Below are 15709 nucleotides of genomic sequence, written 5' to 3'. Positions count from 1 at the left end.
CGGGGAATTGTGGGATCGCAGGCTTTAGGGCTAAAAGGAGCCCACACGACCACCTCACCCCAGAGCCCTGTGGGCAGGAGACCCCCAGGGAGAATGGGGAGGACTGGAACTGGAAGACAACTTTGTCACTGGCATCGTGAAGCAGCAAGATCTGTTGACTTGCTTCCTGACTGTATTTCTTCATCTGGGAATGAAAGACGCAGCACACTCCCGACGGTTTTCTGGTATTTTCTCTAGTACTTGTGCCACTCTTCCTTTCCATTGAGGACTGACAGGGCAGAGATGTGTGGTGGGGGCAAGTCACAGTGTGTGTAAGTCTAAGCCTGATATTGTAGGCTTGATGGAGGAGAGGGATTCTGTGTTACAATCCCCCATGCTCCCGGCCAGTGAGTCTGACTCAAAAACAAGGGTTTGATGAACAGAGAGAGAAAACGTAGATGGCTTGGGGGAAGGAGGCAGACTGTCAGCAATACAAAATCTTCTATAATTTGGGGTGATCTCGCTATGGAGTGAACTATGATTATTAGCTATAAAGAAGGGAAGATTTCAACTCGCTGAAATGGCAGAATTCATTTAGGAGTCATCTAGAATGTAAATTCCATACAAGAGAATCTACATCTATATCTGGATTATAGAGCTACATATAAATTATATAGCTATGTATCTATCAAGAGAGCATATAATTATATGGTAATTATAAATCATTCTTATCTATATTCATTCATGCAAATTCCAAACCCTGGCCATGCCCTCTTGGCTACCATGCATTTCCATAATGTAGTAATGGTGAGCAGAGGAGAAAAAGTGCGGTGGTGTCACATCAAGGTGTTAGCAATCCTTATTTCAGAGACCTGGGAGGAGTCAAATACATATGCTGACCCTTCGACTGACTCCACATTTCACTTTTTGCATTTCTCTCCATGTTATTCGAATAAGTAAGATTATATGGTATAAAGTTAACACAATTTTAAAGTATAGTGTGTCACTTCATACGAAGTATTAATAAAAATTTTAAAAGTAAACCATTCGAGGTGAGATAAATGTATACTTAAAGAACTCCCTGGCTTGGGAAGGAAAGGACTGATATAAAAATGTTAACTTTTACAATACAGAGAAAAGATGAGAAGTGACAAGATGTGATTACAGTTATCCACACAATTGCTAGGAACAAGGAAAGAAAGAAGAATTCAGGGCTAAAAAGCCCAGCATAAGGAGTGAGTGTATAAATGTGACTGATTTTCAAGTGTAGTACTTAGATTCAATTTTGTTACTGCTCAAACATGGTACATAGTATTTTATGGAAAAACCTCTCACATTATCTCCACTAATTTAAGTTTCACTTTTATGAACCTGCTTCCACGTTCACCCACTCACAGTAGAGTAGAATTTAGCAAATTAGAATCCGAGGCGAGGGGGCAGGAGGGGAGTGTAGGGGTCGGGTCGCTCCTCTGTCAGTGGGAAGGCCCTGGGAGCATCCAAAACAGTCACTGACCACTTGTAACAAGACTGATGCCAGAAGTGCTTTAGAAAAAGCCAAAAGGACTTGAGAACCGAGTGGTTTGAAGCCAGGCACTCCAGAAGCAAGCAAAGAACCAAGAACATCCACGCTCACGCAGAAGCTCATTAAGCAGAACATGAGATGTTCTTACTGTTACTGAGGGTAGCGTGTGGGGGCTTAGGGCCCCATTTTCTTAGGGCCCTCACTGATTTTCCAACCTCGTTTCTTTTATACGCCCACATACACATACCAAAATGAATATGGTCTGGATATTTTGCCCCAAACAGATTTTTTTTTAAGTCCAAAGATGGTGAATTAAAAATTTCTGATGCTAAAGTAAATAGTTTTGAGGCTGAGGCTAAGCTGCAGTGATTTACGATGTTCCTCCCAGGGACTAGCTCATCCCCCATTCCGTCAGGACAAGATGGCGTCACTCTAACTCACTGGGAGCTGCACAGTCCGTGAGCGGGAAGAGAGAACCTCTGAACATTTTCTGTCCCCCAGCTGCGGATCTGCACTTCACAGCTCAGAAACTACATTCAACGTAGCTTACCAGTCTCTTCTTCGAGACAATAGGAGGTCGTTAATATAAATATGCACACAACAGACTAGAAATTAAAAAAAAAAAAAAGTCACTGCTTACCAGAAACACTTCACACAAAAGCAAACCAGAGAACTGAGTCAATCGCTAGGTCTCCTTTAGTGGAGGAGTTTGGATAACCTCAGTGGGGAGCCACTGCCGGGTTCAGTGGTTTGTGCCCCTCCCCCCACCTCCTGCCGGAAAACACAAAAACAAAATAGGGGCGCAAACAGATTTTAAAGGGCTCATAAAAATAATCTCCTGGGGAAAGAAAACAACCTAAAAAGGGTTCTGTAAATAAATATCTATACACACCTTAGAAAATGTGTGATTATTTGGGGAGATTTGGTCAGTTATGCTCCTTCCCTTCTGTTGCCCACTGCCACCCTCAACTCACACGGAGCTTTCCAACCTTGCAGTGAAGTGGGCCAGAAGCAAAGAGGTCACGTTTCCTATAATGAGGTACTAGAAAGAATCTTAGATTGTTTCACAGAACGGCAGATCCCGATTGAGACACACAGTACTGATGAGGGTCATAGGACAAATTGCATATGGCAGGAGATGGATATCACCGAAGACCTACTGGGCTTGGATTCTGGCTCTGTCCTTACCAGCTGGGTAATCCTGAATAAATGCCCTGACTTCTCCCAGCCTCTATTTCAAGTATAAATCTCAACACCTACTAGGGATCATAAAACCTGAGATAACATATTCATTTATTCATTCAAGAGATATTTATTGAGCACTGACCCAGAGTGTGGCCCTATTCTAATCACAAGGGACAGAGCAACACATGACATGTGTCCCTGCTTTTGTGCGACTTCTATTTCGGGGAGGCGAGGCAGGCGATGAGCAAAATTAAGTAAGCAAACCTTATATTGTATTGAGGAAATGAATACTCTGGAGAAAAATCAAGAATGGAAGGTGAGGGGTGGGGGTGCATTATGAATAATTTTAAATTGGGAAGTCAGAGATCTTGAAGTACTTTAGACAATATCTGACACCTTCCAGAAGATCAACACATGCTTATGGGATGACTGCTCTAAATGGAATGTACACTTAAGGTTAGCCTGACGTGAACGCATACCCAGGGCTTGAGAGCTCTGTAAGACTGTGGTTCTGTATTCTGTAAGACTGTGGTTCCAGCACTGCATCTGAATTTCTGTGGAGTTCTTAAAATTTAAAAAAAAAAAAAAAATCTTAGGACTCTTTTCTCTCTTGACTACTCATACACAGAAACTAAGTCTTGGAGAAAGCAAGGCATTTACTCATTGGGCTAATTTTCTAGTTCTAAGAGCAAACAGTCATGGTCTTTCTTGTGTAAGGTCTCATTTCTTGGCCTTGGGTTTTCCCACAGAGTATGGTGAGTTCACATATTCATCCAATCATATCACGTTCCAGCTGGAAGGCAACAGAGTAGCCTTATTTGGATGAGATAAAATAGGCCCAGAGACATGAAGTGATTTTCCCAGTCACACAGCTAGTTCTCCAGATACCACTTTGTCCCAATGAGGTCAGATGTTCCCTAGTGGAGACACACAAGGCAAGGTGGAGGGGCAGGGTGAGGGAGGGCAGTGGAGGACTCCTATGCGAGCACCTGAGATTTGGAACCTTCTCACCAGCTGGGGGGGACGGGTGTATCAACAACCCACGGCCTTGAAGAAACCTGGTGACCAGTTTCCCAGTTTGCTTTGGTGAACTTGTTCATTCTGCACTAGAGTTCTTCCTGCCCAAGCTGGGCTTACGCTTTTGGTCTTTCCAGCTGGGCAACTCCTTTCAAATAATGCTGTCTCCCGTCTGTAAGTCCAAGGTATCTCTATGTCAACTAACAACTATATTTCTTCAAACAGTATCTGCTAATAGGCTATGTTGCAGGCTAAGCACATGTCATAAATATGTCTTACTTTTCTTCATTTGTGCTGGCTCTTCAAGCAGTTCTAGCAAGCAGCGTGGGACTGTGTGGTTTAGCATTGTGTTGGGGGTTAATGCTTTGAAAAGAGGAGTTTCCGTGATCAAGTAGATTAAATGCTGGTTGATATGTGCTTTGGACAGTTCTTTTCCCCCCACTCTCTTCCACAGGGGTAATGGACCTCCCAAAGAAGGAAGAATGCATCAGGATAGCTCGTTTCATTGTATTCACTCAAAAAATATTATTGATTTGCTGCTAGGGAGTAGAAATAATGGATACAAAATGGTCTATGGTAGATTTGGGGAGGCATTTTTTATCCCCCAAAGAATTGTGGTGGTTTTTAAATTCATCTGTGAAAACTAATCAATAAAAAGTGGCTTTAGCCGTTGGCCAACTACAGAGGGGGAAAAAGGAATCCTTTTCAAAACCTAAAAAGAAAAGCACAGTTTTAAGGATTTCACATCTGATTTAACATCTAAAAAAAACCCCCCAATGATAATACCCCACTTTGTATAGCCAGACAGCACTCCATTTTAGTAGACTTTAGTGGTCTTTATAACGATTTATGAATCACTTCATGAATTCCTGGCTGACTCATCTGGGTGACTATAGTATCTACTTATACTTCCCTTCTGTCTCACAAAAGAGACACTTGGACTCAGTTCAATCCAGATTTGTCCCCGAATGAATCACAGCACGTTACTGGGGGAACTGCAAATTGAATTCTGCTTCTGAGACAATCAAGACCAGCTTTTAGTAATGAAGAAACAGCCGCTGGGAAGTGTGGGTAATTGCAACACTGTCCATCTGGGCAGGACCAAGGCCCGCCAAGAGCTGTATGTCCGTCCGAGGGTTCTGTTCCAAACTAGTCAAAGAGCCGAATCCATCTCCTGCGAGGGCTTAGTGCTGGGTCAATATTAACTGTGAATAATTTCTCACGTTCGGCAAGACCAAAACTCAAACATGACTGCCGGAGCCTCCACAGACCACGACAAAATGAGAGCTATGAACTGGCTGTAGGTGAAATGACCACCAAGGTTTTTCACAGAAGACTCACGCGTATATTATGATGAGTGAGTGTTTGTGGAAAAGAGGATAGTGTGTCCTGGAGAACACCTTCTGCACTTGGGTATAGGGGGTCGGTTCTAAGGCCAGAAAACAAAGTCACCAATGCCCCAAGGCAGAGTGGATTTTCTTCTTGGATAGACTGAAATAGGGCAGAGAGCATCACAGTCTCTCCCTCCCTGTGGGAATGAAAAGGGAGGGGAGAGGACACCCAGGATATGTCAGAGAAATGAATTATGCAGGACACATTTAACCGAGAGCTGGGATTTTTTGGAATATCTTGACTGCAGAATTGGCTGTGACTCTGTTGTTTGTCTATTTCAGAATCTGATGTGATGGGGAGAAAGGGAAGGAAAGTCTGATTCTGCCAAATCCTCTTTACAAAAAAATCACCAACCAGAAGAGAATTTATCCAGAGTGGTCTTAGACATTTGGATGTCAAAAATTCTGCTATAAAAAAGAAAACCTGCTGAATGAGATCATCCTTTGGGCAGCTCCGAGCAGGTCAGAGCAAGAGGATTAACTCACAGTCCTGTAGCAAAGAGAAGCCTGTCTTGTTCAGGACAGTTTAGGCAGAGTTTGGTCTGCTTTGCAACGGAGAGGATCAGATGAAAGCAAAACATTCAGAAGTGAGTGTAACGAGAAAGCCAGATGGGAAATGAGGGGGAAGAGTGTTGTTTTTGTCCAAACATGAGAAAGGAAGGCACAGGTATATAAAAAATGGCCCTTTCCATGTCTTTCTCATGGTCTCAAACTGTGAACATGAGCCTCTTGACAACATTGGAAGAATGTTTAGAATTAACTTTAGATGTAGGACTCCTGCCGAGTACCGCTGGGCACCTTTGGAAACCACTGCCAAATGAGACCTTAAAAGTCAGTATAATCCATGAATTTGAAAGAAACTAGCTGGTGCTGGTTTGATCAGTAATAACATGCTGTTTGTGTGGATTTTTTTTTTTTTTTCGATTTCAGGATGTCAGGTTACTATTGTAGTAACCATAAGGGAATTTTCTGTTCCTTCCATTGAATAAAAGGCTCAATATTTGATTAGAGAAATGAACTGGAGGAAACCACATCTACTAAAAAGCTCACAATCAGAGAAGGGCTCTTGGCTCTTCTAGATGAAAAGAGCATCAAATCCTTCGATGTCTGCTACCATTTTGTATGTCCAGCTCCTTAGCCAGTGCTATGCAAACACAAGTATTTAACACATGTGGGTCGTTGCTGTTGAGTAATTACTCTGTTCAACAGACCATAGGCTCCAAAGACTTTGCTTCCAACCTGGTGCCAGCATTTGTGTCCAGGTGGATGGTACCTTTGCCCAGTTAACGCCCAGCTAACTCAAGTCCACTTGGAGACTATATGTGTCCAGAGGCCACAGTTTCTGTTTCTGAGGGGAAAGCATCTTATTCAAGAGAATGATTCCAAGCACTGACTCTGGGGAAGATGATCAAAACCTAGAAAACTATTTCTCCTTGCAACTAAACAGAAAAGCAACCAAAGACTATATTTCAGAAAAAGGAGCAAAAAAATTTCGTCTCGTGGTTTCTGCTCACTTAGGTGGTCTCACCACCACCAGCAGGCAGATGGTTTTTTGCCTGCGAAAAGATATATAATTCCTTCACTGCCCTATCCACCAAGCACTTCCCACCCAAGAGGGCAAAGGATAAAGTTGATTTCCAGCTCACCCTAGAAAGTCTTATGGGCTTTCACTTTGGGAATTCCGTCTCCATTTGACCTGTTGTTTCAGAGAAAGCCTTAGGAAAGGAATACACAGATACATCCGAATCACGTAATGGCTTAGTCTGAACTCCACGTTGCTACATGCTAACGCAGTAAAGTGGAGGCCGCAAGAAAAGGAATTCATTTTACCTCAAGCCTTCCTTGTTATTGTCATGACTCACTTTCCTGACTGAAAGTCCAAGGGGACTAAAAAAACATCATCTTGGGCTTTGCATGAGGTAGATTTGTTTGGAATGTGGGAACAAAATAAAGATGGCTGATTTGGCATTCAGAGGTGAAATGAATGAGACCTCTTCAAAATGAAGAACCACGGTACTTCAAAATTAAATATACATGGAAAACAATCTGCTGTGAAGGGATATTTGGACCATGAGTCAAGCTGTTTGTCTGGAGGAGTGACACACGTACGCTCACATCCGCGTCTCTAGCTTTGTCCTGAGGTGACACAGAGGACAATGTGCAGAGAGAAGAGCAGCAATCCCCTGCTCAGGGCTACTATTTCTTTTCCCAGAAACCATAAAGGAATCATACTTGTAGTCCTCCTTCTGGTCACATCGGTTCATTCCACACACTGCCCAAGCACTGAGGGGGTCAGAGCCATAAGCATGACGCAGCCTCTGCTCTGAGGGAGCTCCGGCTCTAGTGGATTGTGAGCAGGTCAGCAAGGACGCAGCATAATCTCAGGGACTACTACATCTTCGAAGAGAAACAGAGTAGAGTTACGGAAGAGAGTGGGGTTCGGGGTCTAGGAGAGGGATTAGGGGAAGTGGTCAAGAAAGGCCTTTCTGAAGAGGTAACACTGGAGCGAACACAAGAAATGAAGGCACAAGTCACGGAAAGTTCTGGTGAAGGTGCCTTTGAGGTTTCAGGAATAGCACGTACAAAGGGCCCAAGGCAAGATGAGTTGGTGTTTTCCAGGAATAGTAAGAAAACCAGTGTGGCCAGAGCAGAATAAGCAAGAGGAGTGGCGGTGAGGGTGCGACTATGGCCAGAGGGCACCTATAAAAAGGAGTTTGGACTTGACTCCAAGCCTGCTGGGGGAGGGGTGTGAGCAGGAAATCCTCAGAGACTCCATTTACATTTTAAAGGGCTCCTCTTGTGGTAGGGAGCCCTGGCCTTGTGTGTGCTAACTGGATGGGGGTCCACAGCTGGATGTGGGGGGCAGTTAGGAGCCCATGTAGTTGAAATGGGAGGGGGGCATAGTGGTGAACTCTGCTTGGAGAAATGAAGCTGATTGTGTGTGAGGGTAGAGCTAACAGGACTTACAGATATTAATGAGATGAAGGAATGCCTGAGAAGAGGAGGAATCAGTTGACTACGTTTTTTAAGTTCTTAGTAGTAAGTTAAGATAGCCATGCAGGCTTAGCTCTTTATTTTCCTCCATTATCAAGAAACAGACTGGACTCTGAAAACTATGCTCATAAAAGTTTTGCAGACAACACAGACATTAAAATTAGAGACAGATCAGAGACAAAGTAGAGAAGACTAGAAAAGCCAGTTCAGCAATGTCTTCTTGCTGTTACCTATTTTTTTTTCCCAATAAAGCTATTCACAATCACTACGTAGGTAAGAAGAAAGAAGCAAATATAACCAATTTCCCTGTATGTGCTAAGAGGACTAGATCAGGGGAGAATTTTTTTTTTTTAAGATTTTATTTATTTGAGAGACAATGAGCACAAGTGCGGGGGGGCAGAGGAAGAAGCAGGCTCCCCGCTGAACAGGGAACCCCCTGTGGAGCTCGATTCCAGGACTCCAAGATCATGACCTGAGCTGAGGGCAGCTGCTTACCCGGCTGAGCCACCCAGAAGTCCCTAAGGGTGGCATATTTAAGAAGTTGTTAGTAAAGTGAGTATCTCTATGAGAACTTTCATTCCACAGGCCAATAACCCAACTGATTTATCCCCTGCCACAAGGGATAGAGCATGGCTGTGGTCACGGATCAGCACTGAAGAAGCTTAAAGACTTGTGGGCTCTTCTGCCCTGGAATAAACCTGGAGAAGCACCAGAAACTTTCCACAGATACGAAGAAAGGACCCCAAGCTTTTCCAGTCTAAGACCCAATGTTGTAACCTCCATTTTCAAGGGCGGGACATTGGGATTTTCTGCCCCTTCTCTGCTCACAGCATTGACATTGGGAACAATGTTCATCACATTCAGAGATTCTCAGATAGAACGTGTGTGTGCGCGCGCATGCGCTGCAGGCAGACTTTGAACACCACGTCTCTCAACCCTGAATATCTGTGCAAGTCATTTTCCTACCAAAAAACTGACCCCTTCGTGGGAAGCTGAGTGATAACTGTTTTCCAGAGAGAAAGTGCTGCAGCCCCTAGAGAAAGGATGGTGCTCACAGTCACGTGGCCCGGGGTGAGTGTGACATGAACAGCCTGTCAGAGGACGATGCAGAGGTCAACAAGCAGGCTGAAGAAATGGCTATCTGAGCCCGTGTTTGTCATTCAGCTCTGGCTTTTCTCAGGTATTTTAATGCTCAAGATCGATAAGCTTTATTTTGGAGCCAGTGCTTATCAGTTGTCCTGAAAGTCAGGTGTCTTCCTGTCTGTGTGGGAGAGTCTCTGGGACACATGTCAGGGAAGGGCTTAGAGCAGTGCTCAGCAGGTAGAGCGTGACTACAGTACGACCCACAGCAACATGGATACCTCTCAATGACACCAGATCCTCTCCCACAGAACACGAGTGCGGCCAACTTTCTGATGATGTCAGAGCTCTCTAACACAGAGCTGATTTTTTTTTTTTTTTTTTTTTTGGACACTTAGCGACTCTTCAAAATCCTCTAATATAGGTCATGACTACATAAAACACAAGCTTGGAATTGTAAGGGGCAAAACTGGCGTTTCTAATTGTATTAAAAAAGAAAATAATATAAAACCCATGCAGCCCAGCTGGTTTAGGATATACAAAGGACAGCCTTTGTCTCTTGAGGACCACACAGCCCATTCGTCTATTCTTTGTCATTTCTTCTTCTGTTGGATGTAGAATATGTTCTGAACTCTTGCTGGGTGGATAACACGGTGAGGCCTTTGGAATGTATGCCAGAGCCCTCAGGGTGCCCTTCCTGGGCAGACATAAATCCCTGCGCTCAAGAGAAAGCCTGATTTCCTGAAGGCAGCTGATGAGGCCCCGCCCCCAAGCACACACAGAGCCCCGCCCCTGCTGGCTCCCCCTCCTCGCAGCTCTTGGGTGCACCCATGGTGTTTGGCAGGGTCTGACAGACTTTCAGGGAGATGTTTCTTCTTCTATTCCTCCCACCTCCCTGGTTCGGGGGTCATTTTCTGGGCCTTTCAGTGTGTCCCGCAGCCTCCTCTCCCAGCCGTGCATAAGAGCCTAAGTTATGATGGCCTGTTGGCCACTGTCTCTCCTCAGCCAGCACACTTTGAGAGGACAGTTCTGTCAGCCTTGCTGACCACTGCGTCCTCAGGGTATCGCCTGGCACCCAAACTGCAGCTGTCTAAGCAACTCAGCAAATGGATGTTGCCCGTACTGGGGTATGTTTTGATAAACTTCACTATTTTATGTGATGCTTATGTTTTTAGCCATTAATGCACATCTACTAGGAGATTAAGAAGGGAGAGGAGAGGAAGTTTGTGCTGTATGCACACACGTGCGCACGCACGTGTGTGTGTGTGTAAGCCAAAAGCTGAGTGGGTAAAGAGCACAATATCCCTTTTTGCTGAGAAAGTCCCAGGGAAGGAAGGACAGCGAAGCAGCCAGCCTAGTTTTGAGCTGTTCCGATGCCATCGATGCAAATGGAGAAGGATGGGGGAGTATTAGGTTTCTAGTTTTGACAATCACAGGAAAGCAACGTAGGGAACCACCACAACAGATTGGGGGTGGGGTCCTGGCACTGTGAGTATGTGTGTGCACGTGCACACGTACGTATGTATTAGAGCAATTGTGTGTTGTAGCAAAGTATGCAGGTTACATAAGATGGCTTGAACTTTGGAACTGGGTCTACCACCATCTAGACCAATGAGTCGGGGTACCACTCTCTTCTGGGAACCTCCCCCTGGACAGTGGGAGCTGGCAATGGCCTCCCGTGTCCTAGGCATCCCCACACTGGTCCTTCTCCCCGTCAAGCCCTCCCTAGCACGCAGCACTATGAAATACCACACACGTATTCTGGAGGTTATAAGGCAAGTTTTAGGTTCCTGCCCTCAGAAAACTAGTGATTCAGTTAGCAAGATAATAACCAGGAAATGATAAATAAATAAAACAGGTGATAAAAACCGGGAAACGAAACCGGGGAACTTGTCTCTGCGAGCTCTAAGATGCAAGACGGCTTTCTGGGTTGAGAACTAATCCAAGCTCCAGCCATGTTTAGTCAAGAATAGGACAAAAATGGAGGGTCCTGATTTTTTTCTAGGTAGAAAAAGATCCTGAAGTAAGAAATAAGATGGAGAAATAAACAAAGTCGGTGAGCAGGCCTGTTTGACAAGAGTTGGAGAACAGTGAAGAATTCCAAAGAAGTTAAATAGAAAACAGTTGCTATCCTTAACCCCTTAGCATCCAGAAAAGCTACAGCATGTTTCCAGTGCTGAATGAGATAATGCTCTCAGTATAGACCAGTCCTGGTTATCCAAAGGCCCAGAAAGACTGTGTGTGTGGGTATATATACCTATCTATCTAGAATCCTAGCAATGTCACATCTGATTTGGATAAAAATCAGTACAGCTTCTCAATGCTTGATACAGACTCAAGAAACTGACATTCCTTTTTTGGTTAAGGTATTTTGTTTGACTACTTTCTCAAAAACAATTGTCCCTAACATTCTCTGCTGTTGATTCCTGTCCTAGACTGTGTATGCCTCGAGGAGGCCACATCCGTTCCCCATTTTCAGTCTCTTCTGGCTCAGAGATGGGGCCCATCGAAGCCCTTCACGAGTCGCCCCAGGTGGTCAATCCACAAGTCTCTTTGAGCTCTGCACCCTGTTCTGTGGCCATCTGTGGAACGGAGAGAGGCAGATGCCATGCTCTTGGGCAAGCGGAGCAACGCAGATCCAGGGGACTTTTCTTGGGATTGTAAGATTTCTCCATCTCAAAAAGGGATTCACAGCAATATGTTCGTCTTCTCTGCTCTAACAGACATGCTATGAAACCCAATGAACCGACATTTCCAAAGACTCTGGGCTCCTCTTATGGGAAGTCACTGTCATAAAGGATCCCTGGCTCATTCCACATGACATCGTGAAACACCACTTCCCATAATAAGTTTAAATCAACATTAGGGGACACGGTGTGGTGCTGTGTAAATCACTGAAATGATGTGTCATTCAGGTAATATTTCCAAAATAAAAATGGAGCCTCACCAAATTGAGAGAACTTGCATTTACTTTAAGACGGCCAGGATCAAAGAACCTGCTGCTAACTGGTAGACGTAGTGGACCTTTCCTGACTTCTGACAGTGACTCAGCCCATTTTATTAACAAGCTAAAACTAAGTAAATGATGAATCAGTGCCTGCAAAGCAGGAAAAAGTGCGTTTCCCACTAAAAATCGCAAAGTGTGATAAACCTATTTCCGTTAAGAAAACTGCTGGAGTTTTTACTGGGGGATTTCCCAGGCAAACAGAGGCAAAGATATATAAACCAAAAGCGGAAGGTAAGCACATTTCCTCTTAGTGTTTTTAATGCTGCACACTAATGCAAACACAGTGCATAATTCAGGGCTGTTTCATGTCACCTCCTCCCCAAACCTGATCGGAAGAGATAACCTTCCATCGACTTGCCCAGTCCAGTTGGGCTGGCAAAGGAATGGGCCACAGGCCTGGTGGGGAGAGCACAGCACAGGGCAAACCACAGGCATGAGCAGGTCCATTTCATCACCCGGCCATGTCAAGTAGCCTTCCCTTCCTCCCCCTCTCCTCCCCTTTTAACTTCCCATGAAGACCTACATTATCAACCACTGTCATCACTTCACAACACCCTCTGGCTTCTACACCTCAGTCTCTCGGCCTGGCCAGGGTTGCCTGCCTTCAGGCTATGCCTCATGTGAGGTGTTTCGCCCGTGTGGCTCATCTACTCTTAATTCCCCACGGGGCGCAAGCAGAGGCTCAGAGGAGTAAAAAATCACCACATCCTCTACGTGAGGCTCCTGATGAGAAGGACTATGTCTGTTGGAGAGGAAAAGAGCAGGCAAGTCCCAACTCTCACATACCCTGCAAAATAAATGTTCTGAGTCTTTAGAAATTGTCAGTGTCATGAAAGATGATGATGATGGTGGTGGTGGTGGTGGTAACTTTTTAAAAACTGGGAAACTTCATCAGATTCAAGAAGACTACCAAGAAATAAGAACTGGTATCTTATTAAATCTTGGATCAAAAGAAAGGAAAGAAAAGAAAAGGAAAAAATAAAAGGAAACTAGCTCTAAGGAGCATTAATTATACAATCGAGGAAATTTCGGTATTGACTGCGTGTTAGATAATGCTTTATTGATGTTAAATTTCCGGAGCGTGATAATTACATTGTGATTATGCAGGAGAATGTCCTTCTTAGGCGATCCTTCCCAAAGTAATTAGGGCTAAAGCTCAATGATATTCACAACAATCTCTCAGAGTGTTCGGAAACCACGGGAAACAAACAAAGGCTCTCTCAAGTCGGGAAGAGAAAGAGGAGGGAAAACAGCAACAGTGGGTGAACGCGGATGTGGGGTGTATGGGCGTTCACTGTATTATTCTTGTAGTTTTTTTATACGTTACAAGCTTCCAAAGATGGAATTGAAAAAAATTAAAATTATAAGCTAAGATAAAATGTTAAAGACACACAAACCCAAGCAGTAGGAGTGCCTGAGGAACGCGTTCAAACATTCAGCACCCGCCGGAGCTGCGTTTTGAACGTCGGGTGTGTGGGGGGGGGTTCTTAACACGGTCACGGCTAAAGACTTTTTCTATCTTCATTCCTTTAACGGGTGTGTGCGAAAAGGAGACACGCAGATTGCTTTTCTGCGGTGTCTTTGTAAACAGAGTATTAATGAGTATTAATAAGAAGATGGATGAAGGAGAGGCTCAAGTAAGAGCTTCTTAGCTTCTCAACCTTGTGGTGACCTTCACGACCTCATGGAGTAGGATTCTCAGCCAGGCAGAAGGAAATGAGAGGATGATTAGCCCGTGGCTAATGTCACTTAAAACCCGGCTCCAAAGTTAAAACGCTAAAATGAATAAGCTCATCTCAACCTTAAGAAATACGTCAGATAACAGGCAGGACTGTCTGCCCCGAGTGTCCGTGAACTTAGGAGATGGTTACCACTTGCCCTGCTCTGCTGATGGAGTGTGGGGGAGGAGGTTAGGAGCTGCCTGCACTGGGCCACATAGGCAGAATGGTTGCGAGAGGTCTAACGTCCTCCGATCCATATTCTGATGGACAGTTAGGCACATCTACATGGATGGTTTATAGTTACCTACAACCCCAACCCGAAAGTCCATGTATTACCATTCTTTCTCTCCCACTCTTACTCCTACTGAACACTCCCTTTGCTTCTCTTAATGACACACTTTTCCATCCAGTCTAGAGTTGTAACTCCCAGATGAATTTGGCCCTTCCTCTTCACTCCATAAATACATTAATAATGAGAAATTCTCCTACATAACGACCCTTCACCTTAGTTCAGGTCCTCATGCTACTCCCAAGGACTCCTACAATAACTTCTGTTTCGTTCTCCCTACCGCCTGTCCCTGCTCCCAGCCTCGATGACTCTGCCATCTTGTCGCCCGAGTCCCTTCTCTATAATGACAATCCGATGTGTCTCTCTCCTCATAAGTGGGGTATATGGTTCCACATATGGAACCACAAGTGTTTCTTCACTTTCGGTAAGAGGTAAATCCCTTGGGATAAAATACATGGTTCCACACAAGCCAACCCACTCTTACCTGACTTCATCAGTCCTGTCCAATCTGGGTGATGGCACCTGAGCTTACTGGAACCTAATTCTATGCATGTCCTTGTCCCTCTTATGTCTTGTATATGTCCCTCTGGCTGCCTTGGATGCTGCTCCTCATTTATCCATCTGGGAAGTTTTAACCCTCCTTCCATGCCTAGATCACCCTTTCTTCTCCTCATTCCCTGAGGCAGAATTAGGGACATCCTCCCCAGGCTCCTGTGGCATCTTGATTACATCATTTATCCAAACAGCATCACTATCCTTTTTTATACATCTGTCTGTCCTCATCCACTAAATCCTAAGGACAGCACCGTGTTTTCATAATCTTGACATGTCTAGCACCTGGAGCAGCGTCTGACACGTAGTACTCAAAAAATGTATTAAATGAACAGATGTATTAATAAGTAAAGAGGAGGCATAAGTAAAAAAAATGGTTTATCAAACTTAAAAACCATATATATATATTTTTTACTTATTTAAATACTCATAGATCAGACCAACACCAATGAGACCACAGATTGCTCGTTGAAATTCATGATTGAAAACCTTCCTTCCTGCTGCCCACTCAACCCATTCTCATGTCCTAGGACTCTAGGATCGCACAGGGGTCACCACAAGACCTTTTTTCCCTGTGGGCGTCTGGGAGCAACCCCTACATAGGTCAGTTCAAGCCTGCAACACGTGAGGAGGAGAAGAAAAGGAGCCACATGCTGTCCACACCACCGGTGGGTTGGGCAATCCAAAGACAGACGGAAACGTCAAGATTTAAAACTTTTCTCCCAAAAACTCTCTATGAGGGTGGTCTCAGTGTAGAGTGGTTGGCGAACAGCCGCTGGCTGGTCACCCACACAAAATCCTGTGCCCTCTTACGCTATACTCTCAAGCTGATATCGATCTCGGTGCCGGAGGTGCCATTTGCATCTGGAAAGCTTTTCCGCCTCTGGGGACACTGCCTTCCAGCTGAGCCACCAGGACAAACTGCAGGGAGGTGGGAAAGATGGGAATTTGGACATCTGAGCATCAGACACT

The 15709-nt window shown here is 44.6% G+C and overlaps 1 protein-coding gene across 3 annotated transcripts in view; it reads right to left on the bottom strand.

Moving 5' to 3' along the window:
- Positions 1–15709, bottom strand: part of GLIS3 (GLIS family zinc finger 3) — a 493142-nt gene that overhangs the window by 27159 nt on the left and 450274 nt on the right. The window lies entirely within an intron of this gene.

The sequence above is a fragment of the Lontra canadensis genome, unplaced genomic scaffold, assembly GCF_010015895.1.
Source record: "Lontra canadensis isolate GAN:19392208 unplaced genomic scaffold, GSC_riverotter_1.0 scaffold31, whole genome shotgun sequence".
Lineage (NCBI taxonomy): Eukaryota > Metazoa > Chordata > Mammalia > Carnivora > Mustelidae > Lontra > Lontra canadensis.
The sequence above is the reverse complement of the archived record's forward strand: the minus strand, read 5'-3'. Positions and strand labels throughout refer to the sequence as shown.